This window comes from Staurois parvus, unplaced genomic scaffold (assembly GCF_062004578.1).
Source record: "Staurois parvus isolate SC_StPar_1 unplaced genomic scaffold, SC_StPar_1.0 ptg000011l, whole genome shotgun sequence".
Taxonomy (NCBI): Eukaryota; Metazoa; Chordata; class Amphibia; order Anura; family Ranidae; genus Staurois; species Staurois parvus.
This window is the reverse complement of record NW_028317807.1, coordinates 28,917,164-28,926,275: the sequence shown is the minus strand read 5'-3', so window position 1 is coordinate 28,926,275 and position 9,112 is coordinate 28,917,164. Positions and strand designations below refer to the sequence as shown.

Below are 9,112 nucleotides of genomic sequence, written 5' to 3'. Positions count from 1 at the left end.
CACATGCTGCAGACAATACTGCTGCCAAAAACAACCTATGCAAATGAATAAACCCCTGCCACCAAACAATCCCCCTTCAAATGAATGTGGCTGCGCCAAAACCGCAATGCATACAATAGTGACCAGGGCTTTTGAGGGTTAAACACGTGCTGGGAAGATCTATTGCCTGTCAGCCATCCTCTGCGAATCAATCGGCGCTAATTAAGACCTCGCACCACATTGCACATGTTGTTAGGTTGAAAAAGACACAAGTCATTCTGGTTCAACCAACAGAAAACGTAACACAGGATGGGATCTACAGAACACCGGTGCTTCCCCATGCGGGTAAATATGGACTTGCATGGGCATACGTTGGAGTACACCTGTGTAAATGAAGCCTAAACCAGCCGTAAGGCCCCGTTCTGATCTCGCGTTAGCAGGAACTAGCCTTCCAGCTCACAATTTTGAAAATGTGGTTTACACCCCGGTCACACCACTGCGATTTAAAATTTGTGTGCAATTTCTGAAGACTTTGTTGCCACCTTTCAACTTTTCTTGCAGTTTGCAGTGCGATTTCCATTATATTCTATGTATGTGAAATCGCAACAAAACTGCAGGAAAAGTAATGCAAGAACTACTTCAGAAACTGCGCTGCAGCAAATCGCACGTTAATACACTGACATTCACATTCATTATATGCGATTTCAGGTGTGATTTCAATTCGCAAATCGCACCTGAAATTACACCGGTGTGACCGGGCACTTATACACGTTTCTGTGTGTCGCATTGGGCAGCCTGCTCACTTCAATGGGATTCCCTATATGCCTTTCTTGCCCAAAAGAATCTTTTGGTCCTTTTTGGGTGACCAACTTAGTGCAATTTTTTATCTGTGTGTTTTGCCATGAGACAATCCTGGCAAAATTGTACTGCATTTGGGGTGCCATTAAGAATAATGGCACCCAAATTCGCACTGCGCAATTTAGAATCATAGCCATTCTACTTGCAATTCCAGTTCATCTAATTTGAACAGTTATGTACCTATTTTTTTTCCTGCACTTTATTATACTGTGGCAGAAATCCAAAAGTAAAATGAGTATTTATAAACAGGAATAAATACAAATATTCTGAACAAAATATTGCACTTTGTTCAACAACAGAATTATTAGAAATCATGAGAACGCCCTGGAGAAGGTAGATGAGCTTCCAGGGTGAATTCTGGTTGTTCCTAAATTGCTGCATCCTTTTACAAACTGCCATTTGTGGGATCCAACTGTGTGTAGCGGTGGAGGGATAATTCCCATGACAACTGGATGTTATGTAATTAAAGTAAAATGAAATGATGAATCAGAGAGTTGATCATTTTTAAGAAATCTTCTTGCTCTGTCTACTCTATCAACAAAAAAGATGCTCTTTAGACCCCATTCACACTTAAGTCCTCACGCACACTGGATATTTTTACAGCGGCTGTTTTTGGGTTTTGACGTTTTTTTCTACAGCCAATAAACTCCCCAGCATGTTACCCTATGTGTCCATGCACACATAGGCTGTAATCAACGTTTTTTGGCTGGAAAAGAAACCCAGCACTAGTGGGTTTTTAGAGGAGTTTTTTAGCTGTAAAAACGCTCCAACGCTGTAAAACGCCACAAACCAGGATTTTTGAATTTTTTTTTTTACCAAAAAAATTTTTTTTTATCTTTTGTAAAAAAAAATGCTAAAAATCGCAAACATAGAAAACACCGCTAAACGCTAATGCAAAAACGCTGAAAAACTCAGGTTTTTAACGTGACTTTACACAGCTAACATTACCAGCATTCTCAAAACATCCAGAGTGCATGGAGCCTAAGTATTAGCCCTGGTTTACACTGAATGCAACTTTGATTTCAAAGCTGCACATCAGTGCAATTTGTACCTCCGATTTCACTGCGGATTGTAACTTTATTTAACAGAAGTCAATGTAAGTCGCAATGAAATGAGAAAAAAAGTAGTGCTGGAGCTATTTTTGAAATCGCGCTACTTCAAATCGCACTGATTAAGACAGTGCCATAGAAATATATTAGATGCAGCATCAGGTGCAATTTATAAATTTCATGTTACATCTGCAGTCGTACCAGTGTGAACCAGTGTTTTCTGATGATTTGTTTTCTTTTTTTTGAAAGCTAGGTTCACACTTATGCAGCTTGTGGTTGATGCATTTTGCCGGTGTGTTTTGCATTTTTCACATGCATTTTGACACATCTTTAATGCGTTTTTTTGGGATGTGCTTAATGTTGCTAGGGGGAGGTGTCTGTCACGCAGGAAACACACCAAAAATGCATGTACATGCATTTTTGATGGGGTTCCATCGAAGTCTATTACACACACACACAATGCAATCTGCTGCGGGAAAAAAGCCCCTGACCCTTTCAAAAAATCCACACCGGCTCAAAACACACAGATTTGAACTAGATCCATAAGAAATCATGTTAAATAGACTGTAGTGCATTTTCCGCAAACTAGAAAATGCACTGAAATCTGCATAAGCGTGAACCTGGGGTAAGTGTTATAGTATCAAATCAGGCAGACCCCATACATTACATAGCACTAAAGGAGATTGTACAATCAGATTTTGGCACCTCGGCATTTCTGTCAGATAATGCAGCACTTCGCCCAGAAAACTGTTGCAATTACAAATGTTTAGGCATTCTCATGTTTATTTCTTTTGTTTGTATTGGTAGGACACAAAAAAAGTGGAGAAACTAAAAGACAAATCTGTCACATTCCACCCAAAACTCCAAAAATGGACTTGACAAAATTGTAAGAAATAAATGCATTGCAAGCTTGTGATGCTCCTCTAGTTTGTAATTAAACTCACCTGTATCAATGAACAGATCTTAATGTTCCTGTGTCCACTGTGCGCAACATTGTCAAGAAGTTTACAGCCCATGGCACTGTAGCTAATCTCTCTGGACGTGGGTGAAAGAGAAAAATTGATCAAAGATTGCAATGAAGGGTTGTTCGAATGGGGGATAAAGAACCTTTATCCACTTCCAGACAAATTCAGGCACAGGGTACAACTATGTTAGCTCACACTATATGTCAGCATCTGAATGAAAAGAGACGCTATGGTAGGAGACCCAGGAGGACCCCACTGCTGACACAGAAACATAAAAAAAGCCAGATTGGAGTTTGCCAGAACTCATCTGAGGAAGCCAAAATCTTTTTTGGGAGAATGTGCTGTGGACAGACGAAACAAAATTCCAGCTTTTTGGTAAAGCCCATCATTTTACTGTTTTCAGAAAAAGCAATAAGGCCTTTAAAGAAAAGAATACAATCCCTACAGTCAAACATGGTGGAGGTTCACTGATGTTTTGGGGTTGCTTTGCTGCTTCAGGCACTGGATGTGTTGACTGTGTACATGACATTATGAAATCTGATGACTACCAAAGAATTCTGGGGTGCAATGCAGGGCCCAGTGTCAGAAAGTTGGGTCTCCATCAGAGGTCATGGGTCTTACAGCAGGACAATGACCCAAAGCACATGTCATAAAGCACCCAGAAATGGTTTCAGACGAAGCGCTGGAGAGGACTGAACTGACCAGCAATAAGTCCAGATCTCCATCCCATAGAGCACCTGTGGAGAGATCTCAAAACAGCATTTGGGAAAACGGAACCCTTCCAATCTGAGAGACCTGGAGCAGTTGGTGAAAGAAGAGTGATCCACAATTCCAGTAGAGAGGTGGAAGAAACTCATTGATGGTTACAGGAAGCCATTGATTTCAGTTATTTTTTCCAAGGGGTGTACTACCAAATATTAAATTGAGGGTGCCAATAATTTTGTCCAGTCAATTTTTGGTGTTTTTGGGTGGAATGTGTCAAATTTGGCATTTTGTTTCTCCACTTTTATGTGTCCTACCAATACTAACAAAAGAAATAAACATGAGAATGCCTAAACATTTGTAATTGCAACAATTTTCTGGGCGAGGTGGTGCGTTATCTGACAGAAATGCGGGGGGGACAATATTTTTGTCCATGACTGGATGTATATAGTGCCTTACACAGGTTATATACACTTCATTTTATTATCGAATTGGTTTGCAATTCAGCCAAACCAGAAACCAATCAAACAGCCATAACTCACCTCACCACGTAAAGCACACACAGCACACATAGTAAAACAGCACACAGTTAACCCTTTGATCACCCCAGATGTTAACCCCTTCCTGCCCAGTGCTATTAGTACACTGTCAGTACTTTTTATTAGCACTGATCACTGTATTGGTGTCACTGGGGATGTCAGTGACACCAAGTCAGTTCCCCCCAGTGTCAGAATGCCCTCCGCAGTCCCACTATAAGTCGCTGATCGCCGCCTTTACTAGTATAAACATTTTTTTTAAAATTCCAGTATATATACCGCCATTTGTAAATGCTATAACATTCACGAAAACCAATTAATTTACACACATAGGGAATTTTTTTTTAGCAAAGACATGTCACAGAATACATTTTGGCCTACATTTATGACATTAGATTTTTTATTGGACATGTTTAATAGCAAAAAGTAAAAAATAAAGTTTTTTTTTTTCAAAATTGTCGGTATTTTTCTGTTTATACTGAAAAAAATTAAAACCGCACAGGTGATCAAATACCACAGAAAGAAAGCTCTATTTCTGGGAAAAAAAGGACGAAAATTTCATTTGGGTGCAGCATTGCATGACTGCGCAATTGTCAGTTAAAGTAACGCAGCACTGTATCGCAAAAAATGACCTGGTCAGGAAGGGGGGTAAATCCTCAGGAGATCAAGCAGTTTGTGGACTATCCACTCTTGTCGGTGGAACACCGATCGATCGCTCCTCTGTGTATGTTGGACACATCTGGCGGCGATGACCTCACACAGCTAGCCTGGCACTCCGCCACTTTCTCATTCATAATATTTACACCATGACGTAGCAGCTACTCCCTCCCCGCCCCCAACACAGGACACGTCTATCCCCCCCACGAAACGCCCACTACACAGCTTTCATTGGCTCATCGTTCGCTTCATTTGCTTAAACACGCCTATCAATCTTGTTATTGGATGTGATTGATATGAGCCCTCCTAGTCAGCGATTCGCTGCCAGGTGACGGTTCTCGCCCACTTTTTAGCAGAAGGCGGTTGATTGGTGGAGTGGACTACGCTCTGTTCTAGTGTGAAGTCTCCGATCATGTTAGAGGGAGCTCGCGGCGGCGGGTGTGCGGGCTGATCGGCGTGTCTGGTGGCGGAGGGTGAGAGGCGCCCACCTCACTGATCACCAGCCTGGGTCATCGGAGCTGAACGAACTGAGACATACAACTTTCCCCAGAGACAGAACTATTCGCCCGGTGCGAGGGTTGGATCCATCCCGGGAGGTTCCCAGGTAAAGAGCTGCGATGGTTCTATTCACAGATCGCGGGGCCGGGGAGCGCTGGATTGTCATTGGCTTGCGCGTGGGCGGAGCTTAGCAAAAGTTTCCTGAGGTGCTGATGTTAGTAAATGCGTAGTGCCGGTGAGGAGGAGGGACGATCATATGAGAGGGCGGTCAGAGTGTGTGACGTCGTGTGATCACAATGCTACTTTCCTGGCTGTCACGCTGATCCATCCGAGGATATAGTGACACACAGGCAGAATACTAAAGCCTAGGTAAAAAAAGCAAAACTGCTTTGTATTGGATGGAGAAGAGAATGGTTTGGACCTCTGTCAGGATTTGTTTTTTTGAACTGCGTGTGACAGATCTGCTCTCTGTGACCCTTAATGGTGGCATACACACTTCAATAAGTTACACGTGATCATAGCGACATCATAGCGTCGCATCATTTACTTTTTCTTCTCCATTCCTCCCCTTCCTGACCAGGTCATTTTTTGCAATACGGCGCTGTGTTACTTTAACTGACAATTGCGCCGTCATCCAACGCTGCACCCAAATAACATTTTTGCGTCTTTTTTTTCCCACAAATGGAGCTTTGTTTTGGTGGTATTTGATCGCCTGTGCGTTTTTTATTTTTTGCGCTATAAATAAAAAAAAAAAGCTAAAATTTTGAAAAAAACCCCAATATTTTTGACTGTTTGCATATCGAGTAAAAAATTTAAAAAAATCAAATTTGGTCATAAATTTAGGCCAAAATGTATTCTGTGACATGTCTTAGCTAAAAAAAAAATCCCAATATGTGTAAATTAATTGGTTTACATGAAAGTTTTATAGTGTTTACAAATGGTGGAATATATACTGAAATTTTATTTAAAAAAATTTTTTTACTAGTAATGGCGGCAATCAGCGACTTATAGTGGGAGTGCAGGACAGCGGCAGGCATTCTGCCACTGGGTGGGAACTGATTTGGTGTCACTGACATCCCAATGACACCAATACAGTGATCAGTGCTAATAAAAAGTACTGACACTGTACTAATGGCACTGGGCAGAAAGGGGTTAACTGTGTGCTTTTTTTTTTTCTTGCTGTGTATGTGTCTTTTACTGTACTCACACTGCTTTGTATGGCTGTGCTATGCAGAGCCATACAAAGCAATGTGCAGGAGCTGATGGGAGATCTGTATTGTTTACATACAGGTATCTCCCCTGTTGGAGATACTCGGTGATCACCGGTTATAGTGGGAAATCAACAGTCGGGACCTGGTGATTGACAGCTAAGGCCGTGAATGGCAGCGCAGGTAGGGCCCCCTACCCGGGAACTGCAAAATTATTTATATATATACTTAATTTTGCGCTCCTATGCTGCCCTGTAGCAGTATTTCTGCTATAGGGCGGCATGGAACTGGTTAACAAGTAGACCCTCCCCCCCCCCCGTCACTCAGAAGATGCCTGCGCCGGTGAGGGACTGTTGGACAGGTGAGTATTAACCCTTTAGTTCCTCTTTACTGTCCCACAGACCCTTTAGAGGAGATCTGACCAAAGTGAGGGGATATCCCCTGTTAGGTTCACCAATCACGTCACAGTCTGCTTGTCCTATGGCATGCGGACAGGAGTGGGTTCACGGATCCAAACACAGCCTCTCACAGACCCACAAAAACAAAAAACAGAGGGCGCCCCAGCCTAGTGCATTGTCCTTAAGGCTTCACTTTATTCATCTAAAACATGGTAAGTGTCATACAAGCCAACAGATGTGTCTCAGCGTGTCACAATACATGTGAGATCCAGCTCACGAAGCATGACAACTGATGGTACAGATGCAAAGAACCAACTTGGCTGATGCAAATTGAGGTCTTGCCCCTTCCTCAGAGTCATCTCTGACGAAGGGGCAAGTCCTTGAAACGCGTCAGTAAAGTAGGTTCTTTACATATACAAGAACAACACCTAACTTATTGCAAGCTGTAGGGACTACTGAGCACAGGAGACTTTGTGGTGTTGTTCATTTTGTACGCTCTCACAGACCCACAACTGCACAGATGTCAAATAGGGAACAGCAGTTGTGTCCCAGTTAGTGGCGGACTGACCATTTGGAAACTCGGGCACTGTCCGAGGGCCCGGGGTCAGTAGGGGGCCCCATAAGATGCCCCAGGTACCTTTTTCATATGCTTTTTTGAGTTTGGGCAAGGACACAGGGGCCCCATGATCCCCTATTGCCCTGGGGCCCCATGAGTTGTCAGTTCACCCCTGGTCCCAGTGGACATGAATGGGACTGCCTGCCTGCCCTTGCATGGGCGTACACTTAAGTGCACCCATATAGATGAGGCCCATTGTATAAATTGCACAGTACACTACTGAATCGCAGAGTACACACCAATCAGTTTTGGTAAAGTGGCTTGTGCTGTAGTTGCAAACCCACCGGCATTCACAGGGTTAATCAGAATATACTGCAGCAAAGCATGTCCGGCATCAAGGACTTCAAAAAGTGCTTTGAGGAAAAAGAGCTCTTTGATTTTCTCATCAAAAAAACAGGCAAGTTCTCTTATTGAGTCTGGTGTGGGCTCTACCATTTAGCGGTGTAGTACATTACAGACTTCTCTAAATGCGTGTTCAGTTTATTATTTATTGTATAAAAAGGTCCTATTAAACAAAAAAGAATTATTGAGATTTTTATTCTATACATATTCGAAAACATTACTTCTCAACATTTTTTCATCCATCTTTATGCTGATGATGTGTTCATAATACAGTCACTGGTCTTTAATGTATGTCGCAGTTCAGCATCTGCTTCATCAGAGAATAGTGACCTTGGGGCTAGCTTCGCATTTGAGCGCGGTGCGGGTCACCTGCGGTCTTTGCCCATTTCCTGCACTGCGTTCAAAATGTCAATGTTAATACAATGACACCCCAATGCAGGCCGAAAATACAGTGTATTTGCCTGCACCGATTTGCATGGTATAAATGTGATTTAGTTGCAGTGCATCTCTAAAAGCAGTATATTCACTACTTTTGGTGCAATGCAGAGCAGTTTGAGCCCATTCAAAATGATTGGGTTCAAAATGCACCGCAATAAATCTCATGTGGATCGAATAGCAATGCAGAGTTCGTTCTGTGCTGTTCATAGTGTGAACCGAGCCTAACTGTACATCAATTAACAACAATAATATATTTTTACAAAAGTATAAAACCGCAAAAAATGTCCGCATATATGCATATGGCCTTCATGAAGAGAGGTTAAACTTATTTAAAACCCAAATCCAGACGGATATAAATTATATAAACTAATGAAACCCTCAATTCATTAATACATTAGTACATTTTTTTTTATTATACGTAGTCTAAGCAGTTTCAGCACAACGTGCAGGGGTCAGGAGTGTGGAAGGTACTGAGTGCAAGAGCCAGGAGTGTGGAATGGTACAGTGTGCAGGGTCCAGGAGTGCGGAAGGTATGAAATGCAAGGGCCAGAAGGTACAGATTGAAGGGGCCAGGAGTGTGAAAAGTACAGAGTGTAGGAGCCAGGAGTGTGGAAGGTATGGAGCACAGGGCCAGGAGTGTGGAAGGTACAGAGCACAGTGGCCAGGAGTGTGGAAGGTACAGAGTGCAGGAGCCAGGAGTGTGGAAGGTACGGAGCACAGTGGCCAGGAGTGTGGAAGGTACGGAGCGCAGGGGCCAGGAGTGTGGAAGGTACGGAGCACAGGGGCCAGGAGTGTGGAAGGTACGGAGCACAGGGGCCAGGAGCGTGGAAGGTACGGAGCACAGGGGCCAGGAGCGTGGAAGGTAC

General features: G+C 43.0%; 1 protein-coding gene across 1 annotated transcript in view; it reads left to right on the top strand.

Moving 5' to 3' along the window:
- Positions 1-4,687: 4,687 nt before the first annotated feature.
- The window catches only part of KANSL1L (KAT8 regulatory NSL complex subunit 1 like), a 120,998-nt gene continuing 116,573 nt past the window's right edge, over positions 4,688-9,112 (top strand). The window contains exon 1 of the mRNA XM_089672153.1: positions 4,688-5,350. The gene's annotated coding sequence lies outside the window, so the exon portion shown is untranslated. The remainder of the gene's footprint in view (positions 5,351-9,112) is intronic.